A 13,582-nucleotide genomic window follows, 5' to 3' on the forward strand; every position below is an offset into this window, starting at 1 on the left:
GTTGCCCTCAATTCATGTAGGAAAATTGAAGAGGGTGCAGCCAAGAACAATAGAAATAATTTGAGTGGTGGAGAAAATACCTTGGAGTGAGAGAATTAAAATATCACTTATTTTAGCTTACCAAACAGAGATCAAGAGGTGACTGGATCATAGAACCTTTGAAATACAGTGCTGGAAGAGACCTTACGAGGTCAGCTATTCCATCCCTCTGAGAAGAGACAAGACCAAGTACACCTAGACAATCCCTGACACGTGTTTGTATAACTTGTATAACTTGTTCTTAAATTAAACCTTCCTATAGTTTTTTTGCCTAATATCTAACATTAATCATCTCTGCTGGAGATTAAGCCAGTTTCTTCTTCTCCTACCTTCAGTGGACATGGAGAACAATTGATCTCTGCCTTCTTTGTAAAACATCTTCACATATTTGAAGACTGTTATCAGGTGTCCTCCACGCCCTCACCCCCCACTCGGTCTTCTTTTCTCAAGACTAAACCTGCCAAGTTTTTTTAAACTTTCCTCACAAGTTAAGTTTTTCTAAACCCTTTATCATTTTTGTTGCTCTCCTCTGCATGCTCTCCAGATTGTCCACATCCTTCTTAAAGTCTGGTACTGAGAACTGACACAGTACTCCAGCTGATGGTTTGGGAATGCCAAGTAGACTGGAACAATTACCTCCCATATCTTGCATATGACAATCCTGCTAGGATATCCCAGAATATTAGTTTTTTACACATCTGTGTCATATTGTTCATTCATATTCAATTTTTGATCCACTATAACCCCACCCCCATTCTTTTCTGAAGTTCTACAAAATAGCTAGTTGTTTCCCATTATAGAGTAGTGCCATTTAATTTCTTCCTTGGTGTAGTAATTTGTTCTTTTCTTTACTGAATTTCATCTGGTTGATTTCAGACCAAATCTCCAACTTGTCTACGTTGATTTGAATTCTAGTCCTGTACTCCAATAGGCTTGAAAACCCCACCCAGACTGTTGTCATCCACACATTTTATAAGCATAGTCTCCACTATATTATCCAAGGCATTAATGAAAATACTGAATAATACCAGACCCAGGACAGACCCTTTCAGGCTCCCACTACATATTCCCCCTGCCCCCCAGCTTGACAGCAACCATTGTCAAATGATTATTTGAGTAAAGTCTTTCAGTTTTGTACCCACCCTAGGCTAATTTCATCTAGACCACATTTCCCTACTTTGCTTATGAGAATGTCATGTGGAACATTCAAGATATGTCAAATCTAGAGCTTCCCCCATTCACTATGTCAGTAACCTAGTAAAAGAAAGAAATTAAGTTTGTTTGGCATGATTTATTCCTTACCTGTCCGTGTTGGCTACAACTTATTTCCCTAGAAGTTGAAATATAAAAGGGAACCATATCTTATAGTAAGGAGTTATACTTTAAGCACGTCTCCTTCTTGTTTGTATGCAGCAGATGAGGCTGAATAACCAGTGACAGGTGGGTCTTCTGATTTACATCATAGTGAGAATCAGCTCCAATGACTCCAGCTGACTTACTCCTGATTTAGACCACATTGAGTGAGAGGAGACTCAGACCCTCAGTCTGTAACCTGACCCTGACAAGTTCTTTGAACATCTTGAAATTTGAATTTAGGTTGATTAGATTTGATTGGGCAACTAGGGTAAATGGTATTTTTTTCTCTACTCCCTGAAACAATTAATTTAAATCTACTCCTAGGGGAATTCTGTGCCAAAAAATAAAAAAATTCTGCACCAAAACATTAAAAATTCTGTGCACAATATATTAAAATTCTGCAAAATTCTGCATACTTTATTTGTCAAACTGACACAATATAATCATGCCAGTTTCAATTATTTTGGTAATTTATTTTAAAATACCTGTCATCAAGAATGTCCATAACAACACAGACAACAAAAAAATCTGGTAATTTTTTTCACAAATAGATTCCTTAACAGGCATGTTAATACAGAACTTTGAGTAATTCATTGAAACTACAGAACACAGAAACATATTTCCCACACCCGTCAGAAGTTGTGCAAATGCTCTGGGGAGTTAGGGGTAACAGAGGAGCTGTGGGAGGGGGAATGAGCCTGGAGTGAACCTGATGGGTTGTTGGGTGTGGGTAGGAGAAGTATGGAACAGATTTTGTGGGGGGGGAGGTTAGGGATTGTTAGGGAGTTGGGGAGCTTCCCTTGTGCAGACCTTGGCTGACCCGAAACCTCTCCCATTCAGACAGGCACAACTGCCCCTTTCCCCACACACCCCATCCCCATGTGGCCTTGCATCCCCCTCCCCCATCTCCATGTGTCCCAGCAACCCCACTCCCATTCACCCCCTGGCTCAGTGCTGTCACCCCACTAGCTCCTGAATCTGTGCCCCAGTCTATCCCCATGAAAAGTCATTCTGAACCCCAGTCTGTGAGTTCCCAGCAGCCCTGTCTGCCCCATGTTGTCTGTCTTAATATGGGTCCATGGGCAATGTGCTGTGATGAACTTCTACTCCTGGGGGAATTCAGTGGCATTGCACACATTTTTTTTCTCCACAGAAAATACATTCTGTTGAAGAAGTGCTGCAGTTCCACCTTTTGCTCACCAGAGGCCTCTGGCTTGCCAGAAGAGCCAGCAACTGGCTGCATTCATGCCTCTAGCTGTTCTGGCACCACAGCTGTTCTGGCACCACAGTGGAACTGCAGCACTTCTCAGGCAGAATGTAGTGTGGAGGAAAAATAGTCTAAGGCCTAAACTTTGGTCAAGTGAACTGTATGTAGGGTCAGGTGAATTGCATGTGTGGCCTGGAGGAAGGAGAAAAGGGGGGGGGGAGTAAAAGGAGAAGGGTAGACAGAAATCATAAAAGCAGAACTAACTGTAGACATTATAAAAGTAGAATTAACCTTTGTAACAGATTATGATTAATAGAAAAAAAATTCTGCTGCTGGACAAGAATTAGGCACATACGCAGTAGTGAAGAATTCCCCCAGGAGTAATTTAACTCTGTGAATCAGAACACTCTCACAAACACATTCCAGAATTGCAGTACCAGAACACCCCAACACCAAGATTGGTACAAGTATGCTCCCCATAGATAAGTGAAGCACACTGACCCATCTTAAAGATAAGGTCAAGATGATAGATAGAAATGGTTTGATTGATCCAACAGGTACAAGGTGATGGGTGGTAGCTAGCTATGTCAGATGGTGGCACATAAACATATCAAAAGGGTAATACATAACTTGTTTGTATTGGGATATAAAAAAGTATCATTGAGGAGGAGTCAGGGTCTGGCCGAGGGGATAGAGGAAAGTCCCACCACTAACTGAGCCAGTTCTTTGTTACAAGCATACATGGGTTAGTGTACCTGTAATCATTGAGCTGGGACAAGAGGGGTGTAAAAGAAAGAAGGAAAAAAAGAAAGAAAATAAATCTCTTAGTTTATGCTTTGCCAAACAGCAGTGCAGAAAGGAATTCACATACTGGAAGCAGACAGAATTCAGCTCTCTTCATATTTAGATTTTTTTTCAAATGGTACATTCAGAATTTTATTAGTTATGTTTGCAGGAAAATCCTCATTGAGGGTTTGATCTGGCAAGACATACTACACCAAAATCTCTCCTGAAGTCAAGGTGATGTTATCCTCAAAAAATGGTTCAGGATTTGGCTCAAAGTTTGGTGTTCATTTCATGACCAAATGACAAGGGGAAATGATTTTTAGGTTTTTTTGTTTTACTAAGTGTATTACATCTTAAAATGTAGAGCAAATGGGCCTGATTCTCCATCAATTTACACAAGTTTTAGAACAATATAAGTGCATTTACTTCAGCAGAGCAACTCCTGAATTACGTCAGGGTGAATGAGAGAAGAGTCAGGCTCATTGTCTCTAGTGCAGTTACTCTTGATTTACAGAGAGGTAGTGAGACAGGAATTAGGCCCATTGACTCCTGAGGTGTTACTGCTGATTTACATCAGCACGAGTAAGGACAGAATCAAATCAGACCCATTGATTTGAATGAGGATGCTAGTGATTTACACATGGGTGAGTGAATGTTCCTTATTTACACAAATATGAGTGAGATTTGAATCAAGAGTACTTGTGGCACCTTAGAGACTAACAAATTTATTAGAGCATAAGCTCTATATACATCTTCGGATGCATCCGAAGAAGTGGGCTGTAGTCCACGAAAGCTTATGCTCTAATAAATTTGTTAGTATCTAAGGTGCCATAAGTACTCCTGTTCTTTTTGCGGATACAGACTAACACGTCTGCTACTCTGAAACCTGTCATTTGAATCAAGACCACTCGCTGTATTGAGCTGTGTTGCAGATATGACATGGGAGTATTATACATAGGTGATCACATTGAACATGGACTTCCTCAGTTTCTGTTACCTGATACATGTGTCCTATTGTTCACAATTTCCAAACTGCTATCTCAAGAAGGCATCAGTTAAAATTCAAGGGCTAAATCATGAACTAGTGTAGATCAGTGTAGATAAACAGAAATCAGATTAGTTAACCCAGTTCACATTATCAAAGGATTTGGACTGAGGTGATTCCAATTCATTATCTTAAATATGTTGTATGGTCAGTGTTCTGGAATGTTATAGGAAAAAGAAAGAACCATGCAGAAGAAGCCAGTCTCAGTTGTTTAAAAAAAGAAAAGATTTGTATGATAAATCATGGAGAAAATCTACTCCTAACTCAGACAGGCAGTAGCAGACTCATACCCTGAAGCATGACTAAATTATATCCAGGGGCAATGGGTTCCACAGGTTAGCTGGTAAGATAGTAGGAGAGAGGGACAGAGAGAGAGTGACAGACAGCCATACAGAAGACAGACAACCAGATGGACAGATAGATACTGTGGATCCCAAGGGTTTATTTGTTTATACCTGGAAAAGCTACTCCCCTGACCCCACCCCACCACAAAAAATACATATTTGGTCACAACTTGTGTTGCTCAATACACTGACCCACTCCGTTTCATCTCTATGTTCAAAGACAAAGTTTATGTTTTCAAACTATTCTTGCCCATAGTCCTTCTCAAAGCATTTTTCACGTCTTTGTTCCTGAGGCTGTAGATGAGGGGATTCAACATGGGAATGAAAAGGGTATAAAATACAGACACCACTTTTCTTTGGTACAGAGAAGATAGCCAAGTGGGCTGGGCGTACATGAAAGCTGTCCCATAAAGTAAAGTCACAGCCATCATATCGGAGGTGCAGGTGGAGAAGGCTCTTCTTCTGCCCTCGGCAGAGCAAATCCTGAGGATGGTGGAGATGATATAGATGTAGGAGACAAGCACAATCAGGGCAGCAATTGTTATATTGAGGCTGCATAAGGTAAAGGTAAACATCACAAGATTATTGATGAACATATCACTGCTGGACACACTAATCAGGGGAGGGCCATCACATCACTCCTGATGTGTCTGTAAGAGCAGTGGGCCAAGCCGGAACATGTGACGGGTTGGATCACAGAAACCCCCTTGGGAGCTGCCACCAGATGTGCAAAGACTACCCCTGCTTCTGTTTTCCCTGCCAGCTCAGGACTCCAGCACCCTGTCTTGCTGAGCCAGACACAGATCCAGGGTCCGAATCACTTGTCCCAAAGCTGCAAGTTTACCTGAAAACAGCTCACAGTAGAGTGCTTGTCTTTAGCACTCAGATGCCCAACTCCCAATGGGGTCTAAACCCAGATAAATCCATTTTACCCTGCATAAAGTTTATGCAGGGCAAACTCATAAATTGTTCGCCCTCTATAACACTGATAGAGAGATATGCACAGTTGTTTGCTCCCCCAGGTATTAATACATACTCTGAGTGAATTACTAAATAGAAAGCGATTTTATTAAATACAGACAGTAGGATTTAAGTGGTTCAAAGTAGTAACAGACAGAACAAAGTAAGTCACAAGCAAAATAAAATAAAATGCGCAAATCTATGCCTAATCAAACTGAATACAGATAATCTCACCCTCAGAGATGCTTCAGTAAGTTTTTCTCAGGCTGGACACCTTCCAGGCCTGGGCACAATTCTTTCCCCTGGTGCAGCTCTTGTTGCAGCTCAGGTGATAGCTAGGGGATTCTTCATGATGGCTTCTCTCCCTCTCTCTTCTCTTCCCCCCTTTATATATCTTTTGCATAAGGCGGGAACTCTTTGTCTCTCTGGGTTTCCACCCCCCCTCACTGGAAAAGCACCAGGTTAAAGATGGATTCCAGTTCAGGTGACATGATCACATGTCACTGCAAGACTTCATTACTCACTTGCCAGCACACACATATACAGGAAGACTCACAGGTAAATACAGCCATCTGCAGACAATGGGAGTCATCAAGATTCCAAACCATCATTAATGGTCCACACTTTACACAATTACAATAGGCCCTCAGAGTTACATTTTATATTTCTAGTTTTAGATACAAGAGTGGTACATTTATACAAATCAGATGATCATACTCAGTAGATTATAAGCTTTGTAATGATACCTTACAAGAGACCTTTTGCATGAAGCATATCCCAGTTACGTTACATTCACTTATTACCGTATTTTCTCTAAAACCAGCTCAGTTACATTATATTGACTTATTATCAAGTTTTTATAAAACCATATAGACTGCACAACGTCACAGTAAACATCACAAGACTATTGATGAACATATCACTGCTGGACACACTAATCAGGGGAGGGCCATCACATCACTCCTGATGTGTCTGTAAGAGCAGTGGGCCCAGCCGGAACATGCTAGATCCCACTGCAATGCCTTCCCAGCCTTAGTTATATTCAATACTATTTCTGTCAGCAACTTCTGGGTCATAGAACTAAGGGCAGAAATAACATTACACTGCTCTACAGCCAAAATGCTTCTGAAATGAATGTAGTCAAACTTTACTAATTCTGGGTCACGGAGAACAAAAATGATGCTTAAAATTGTTGATTGGCTCTAGTTTCCAAGATATGCTATTGGGTCAGTATATACAACCCTTGACTTGGGAATGGTGGAGGATAAGTGAGTTATAAAGGGAAGGGATCTCAATTTAAACCAGAAATGACTAAAATACATCTTTGACTGGATCTATGAATAAATCTATGACTGGGTTTGGACAGTACTTGCTTTTTAGGCAAAACAATGAATGATGCAATCTGAAGCTGGTATTGCATCATACATGATATGAATTGCATCATGTTATTCCTAGAAGTGATGGATGATGCAATCATAACGAAGCTTACATCACTCAGCTGAACAAATTGCCCTATATCAGCTCTAGAAATCATACAGTGTCATGCTCTCTTATTTGTTAGTGTTTGATTTTGCAAAGGGACACATTTCTGTTTAGCCAAAGTGACCAGAGATGCCTCATACTTCTGTGACAGTACAGATAACTTCTGCTATGTTTGTGGTGAAGTGACTTTTGCATCACAAAAGCGCAGTATAACCACTATGGTTAAGAAAGCCTATCACCTTTATTTTGGCTGCAAAATTGGAGATCAGGGCAAGAGGTGGGCCCCACACATATGCTGCAACACTTGTGCAACAAATCTTCACCAGTGGTTGAAAAGGAAAAGGAAATCTATGCCTTTTGCAGTGCCAATGATTTGGAGAGAGCCAACAGATCATACCAGCAATTGTTACTTCTGCGTGGTGCCTCCAGTTGGGAAAGGTGTGTCAAAGAAGAAAAAGTGGACTGTGCATTATCCAAACATTCCATCAGCTATACGCCCAGTACCCCACAGAGGAGGACTGCCGGTTCCTGATGCACCAGAATCATTCTCACTTGAGTCAGATGAGGAAGAGGATGAAACTTTGGTCCTGAACCATCAATGTCACAGACCCCACATTTTCTCCCATCCTCGTCCTCTGAACCACACCTCATAACACAAGGGGAACTGAATGACCTTGTCAGGGATTTGGAACTACCCAAGAGTAAGGCAGAGCTGTTGGGCTCCAGACTACAGCAGTGGAATCTCCTGGCAGGTGATGTTAGGGTTTCCATGTTCCGTGACCGTCAAAAGGATCTTGTCCTATTCTTCTTCATGGAAGGTGATCTTGTAGCCTGTAACAACATTGATGCGGTGGAGACTATTCATTGATTCATTGAAGACGAGTCTTAAAGCTCTTTTACTGCATCATGGCATGGGGGGAGGGATAGCTCAGTGGTTTGAGCACTGGCCTGCTAAACCCAGGGTTGTGAGTTCAATCCTTGAGGGGGCCACTCGGGGGCCACTCGGGGATCTGGGGCAACCATAAACACATGAAAAGACCTAGGTTTACAATTTATAATTAAAACTCTACTATCTAAACAATATACATTGACATAAAATGTAAAAACTTGAATATCTTAGAAACAGTAGCCAATCAGTTGTTTTAATTGTCATATTTGAATTCAGCACATCAAAATACATAATAAATAGCACATTTTATCTCTGAAGCAGACAACTTCTCAAAAATTGTAGACCAGTGTTATTAGTTACTGGAATAATTTCTAGGCAGGTAAAATTTCCAGTGGCAGAACAAACTCTTTGGGTATTCATTTGATTGCTCACTAATTGGGTGACCAAATAACAATAAGGGCCTCTCTCATTTAACACAGTGCAAATTCCAGGAACAGCCATCATATCTACTTCGCTATAGAACCCATCAATTGCAATTACAGATCCTTGGGGTTCATTGGTAGTGATATCATATACTTTTATCTCCACCGATCCATTTATTTTCCACTCAATTGTTCACTTATATGGGATATCCTGAACCTTAAAAATATTTTTTCAAACAATATTTAAATAAATCACTAAAGTGTGAAGGCCTTAGTCATTGGTTTTATCAAACATATGGCATTGTCTGTATTGGATGTGTTACAGGGGTAATAGTGTAATGGGGAGATGGCGGGGCAATGGCAACAAGGTGCCTTTGGTACTTATCATTTAAATCCAATTAGGGAGGGCAATACATGCTGAAGGACTTATCCAAAACACAGGGCGCAGCCTGTAGAATAAACCCCAAAATCCAATCAATACCACGTTCCCAAGCATGGGTCCCACAAGTTTCTTCCTGCCAGTGTGTAATTCTTTGTTTCTTCACCAGGGTCAGTTCTTAATGTCTCTTGTAGTCAGGAATCCCTGGACTTTGTGGTTTCAATGAAGCAAGTGTTCCTTTTTCTCTTTTCCTGAAACAGTGTGGTTTAGCATCATACAAGGGAGAGGTTACTAGCACATCACCCTGTAATGGTTTTGCTTCCTCTAGAAAAATCCAAAGGCACAGTAGGTCTGTCAGTGGACAAGGGAGAGGTTACTAGCACTTCACCTTGTCTTTTTTTCTTTTTCCTGCTGTCCAGAAGGCACAGCAGAGCTAGAAGGAGAAATAGGCTCATCATCAGTCGGAGAGTCCTCCCGAGGTGGAGGGGTCTTTTTACAGTGAGAAGCATGGGTCCAGGCAGGTAGTCCTTGGCACTTCACAGCAGTGTTGGTGGTTAACAGGACTTGGAAAGGGCCTTTCCAGTGTGGAGCCAAAGCAGTCTTTCATTGATGGACTTTACGTAGACTCAGTCTCCTTGTTTCAATGAATGGCAGGGCTGCTAGGGTCTTTGGGTAGCACTTCTTTTATCTGTGAGAAAAGAAACCTAACAGATTTCATTAATGCCTGGCAGTGTTTTGCAGATCTCATAGTTGCTTGGGCACATTCAGGCCCCCCTTTTTCTTGGCTGTCAGCCAAGTCTTAGCTGTGGGCAGTGTCCTTGGACGGGGCCAGTGTCTTATCTTTGGACTGAGCTTGCTAGCTATTTTTTCCAGTTAACTCGTTCTGTTCTTTTCCCTTTTCCCTTCTTGGCTTCTTTTAACCTACAAAGGAAACTTCCACTCTTCACTCATACATCTTTTCCCAACAATGAACACATACACATTGTCATTACACAGTACATTAGTCTTATTATTCAATATATGCCATGTACACCCTTCCAGTAAAACAACTTTATTAAAGAGCTTTGGAGCAACAAACCAGGACAAGCACACCCACTTTTGAGGAGTCCACTCGGTACAACCTCTGGTGTCCAATAGCTTTCCTCCCTCCCCAGCCCTCTGGCTAGAAATCTGAGATAGCCAGAAGGATCCCATGGGCAATATGGGGAGTGGGTTAACCTTCCATGTCCTTGCTTCCAAAGACTGTTGCTATGCAAATTTTAACAACAATTTTTCAATTAAAAAAAAATCTTACCAATGAAGTTTCTTTTTCTTACTTAAACAAATGTATTAGACTTTAGTTTATCACATTTTCCTGATTTATCCAAACACTTTGTATTCCAAGTTGAATAAAACAAGTATCTGCTTTTTGATTTAACCCTTCTGTTTAATTTTGAACTAGACTGTCTTATGAAAATATTAAACCCAACAATTTTGGCCACAAGACGAACACCACAAGACAGGACATAGAACACAAAAATAATTCCTATTGTACCAGTAAATGCATGGTACGTTGAATGCTGTTCAGCTGGCATCCGTTTTCTCTGATGATCTGAAAGACAAAAGAACAGAGGTCTACCCCTTCTGGGTAGTCAGTCATTGCTTAAAATATTTCCTTTAGATACACATACTCTTGTTGATTTTAGACAAAACAGAGGAATTACTCCATATTTCCTTGTATTTGTTTCATAGGCACAGGGTCGGCTTTAGGAAGTGTGGGGCCCAATTCGAACAGTTTCGACGAGGCCCCAACAGGGATGACTAAAAAAAAAAAAAAACCACATAAAAAAATCACGTGGGGCTTGTACTCACCGGGCCGTGCTCCTAGTCTTTGGGGGCGGGTCCTTCACTCGCTCCGGGTCTTTGGCGGCACTGAAGGACCCACCGCCAAAGTGCCGCCAAAGACCCGGAGTGCCCCCGGGTGAGTAAAAATTAAAAAGGCACCTCTAACCAGGGAAGGGATTCTCTGCCACTTGCCCCCCACTCTGGGCGGCCCTGCCACTGGGCGCGGGGCACCCTTAGGCGCAGGGCCTGATTTAGGGGAATTGGTGGAATTGGCCTAAAGCCAGCCCTGCATAGGCAGCCCAGGTTTCAATGGCTTTTACCTTATTAGTTAGAAAATTGCATTAATACAGATGCTTTCTGGCTTGCTTCCAGATCCAAAGCTATCCACAGCTTAAAAATTCTTACATAAAAAGGGACACAATTAACTTTCCCAGACTTTTGATTGCCTTTTACTTCTAACTCCTGCTTTCAAACACCCAGTGATCTGAAAAAGACAACACAACCTATATTGGTAGGTTTGCATTTCTTTTACCTCTGCTACAATATACACTGTACATGTTCTGGGGAAAATGCACATCCTATCCACAATTCAATTTCCACAACACTAGCCACATCGATTTTTACACAAGGTGTAACTATTTCTTTTGTGCTTACAAAATCTCCATGCACCCCTAGTAAAGTGACAGCTCGACCACACAGAGCCAGGGGCACTGTCCTTCTCTCTCTTTTTACCAGATCTTTTATCTGCTATTTTGTTACCCAAAAACAAATTCAAATCTTTTATTCTCCTGGCTCTGACTACCCTGCTGCAGCCACAACCTTTGGTCTTTAGTTAAAACATTTTAAATCGTGTAAAGCATTAAGTCACCTTAAGGATTAAATGCTAAATACCATATTAAACAACACTAGTTTCCTGTGTCTGGCAAAAGTATTCTCGGTTTTTGCAACTTTAAACAATACCAATTCATCTCAAACTTATAAAACACAACAGAGGGTCCTGTGGCACCTTTGAGACTAACAGAAGTATAGGGAGCATAAGCTTTCGTGGGTAAGAACCATCTGAAGAAGTGAGGTTCTTACCCATGAAAGCTTATGCTCCCTATACTTCTGTTAGTCTCAAAGGTGCCAAAGGACCCTCTGTTGTTTTTTACAGATTCAGACTAACACGGCTACCCCTCTGATACTTATAAAACACAGATCCCACAAAAACCAATAATCTATTTGTCCCGGTGCCTGGTTTTCCAGTACCAGGCGCAAGGTAGTTAAGTAAGTTGGAATGTCAAAATATCCAGATTCGGGCCAATCAGTGCCCAGGGCTGGCCAATCCTGGGCGCAAAGCTGCATCAAGCGTCTCTTCAACATCCTTTTCTGAACACCGGGTAAAGGACATTTACTTAACATAACTTAACTTAACAAAGTGCTATCCTTAGAGGGTTTTACGAGAGACCCACCCATCTGCCTGCTGACACTCTAACAGAGAATTACACAGAGAACAGAGGGAATTATGGCCTAATAGGATCCTATTACAGGAATTTCTACTAATACTGACCGCAACAGGGGACGGGACAGAAGGATCCCAATTCGACCTCAGAGCTTCATTGCATGCGATGGCTTCCACTCTGAGGAATTACGAATGAGAGGCTCAGTTCCATCCACACACCTAACGCCCAAATGTATAAGACAGAAATTCATTAACCGAAGTCACCAGTAACTGTCGCTGAAATATCGGGTCCACCTAGCTGAGAGCCAATAACAGCCAGACAGGGATAAGGAAGAGTTGCTTTATTCTGCAGAAGAAAGGAGAGCCTTGCACCTTGGTACAAAGACTCTGTCTTACACACATTTTACCATTCCAATTGTTATCCTGGGGATTTGAAATCCCCATGCTTATAATTACTTACTCCTTTCCTTCCACTATGCCCTCAAAGTTTCCAACCTGTTTTCCAATCTCTCTATCTGTTGCCTGCCTGCTTGGGCCCGATCCTGCTTTTCTCGCTGAACCATCCTTTCCATGGGCACCAGCTTTTTCACTACCAATTTAGCTAGGAGGGTGGGCTTCTCAACTAGCCCCCACCCTTCCTGGTCTCTTCCCTTAAACATTCTTACTCACAAGGCTACCCAAGTCCTCCCTCATGAGGCTTGCCACTTGGGCAAAACGCATAGCCCATTGGCATTTAACTATTCAATTTTCTCTTGTGGCAAACACACTGCTGTTACAGCATATGCAAACACAAATGGTTAAATTCTGACAAGTCCCTGAAGGACTGGTACTTGCTTAGCCAGGGCTTCCTTTTCTGCCTGCAAGTCCTGTCTCAAGGCTTGCAACTTGCCCTGGACATAGGTTTGAGTTGCTGCCTGGTTCATGATCTATTCTCTTAATTGCTCAATTCTAGTTATCAAGTACACAACTCTTCCCTTTTCTCCAACTTCTCTATTGCCCAGTCCTGCTACGACTGGGGTAGATCCACCTGACACCCTTCCTGGTCAACCAGGGTGGAGAGAGGAATGCTAAATTCCTCTCTGGTTCTCAGACTTACTGCGGCTGAGAGTCGGCACACTTTCATACTCACACACATACATCCAGACTGGCCACGTCTGTGTATAATGTTCAGAGAAGGTGCTGTGCAATCTTCAACTTGCTTCCTCTCTTGGGAGGGCAGTTCTTTTACACCCTGAGGTCTCCTGGGGCGTCTTTTCAGTGATTCCAGTCCAGGCCGGCTGCCTGTGGCTTCTTCAGTGTCCCCAAACCACGCTGGCTCCAGGGTTGCAAAGGCAGACTGTTGGATCTCACTGGACAGTTAAGCTTTGCAAATGTAATCTTAGCACTGTAACTTGTATTGCCTTTGGTT

Source organism: Malaclemys terrapin, chromosome 12 (assembly GCF_027887155.1).
Source record: "Malaclemys terrapin pileata isolate rMalTer1 chromosome 12, rMalTer1.hap1, whole genome shotgun sequence".
NCBI classification, from domain to species: Eukaryota; Metazoa; Chordata; order Testudines; family Emydidae; genus Malaclemys; species Malaclemys terrapin.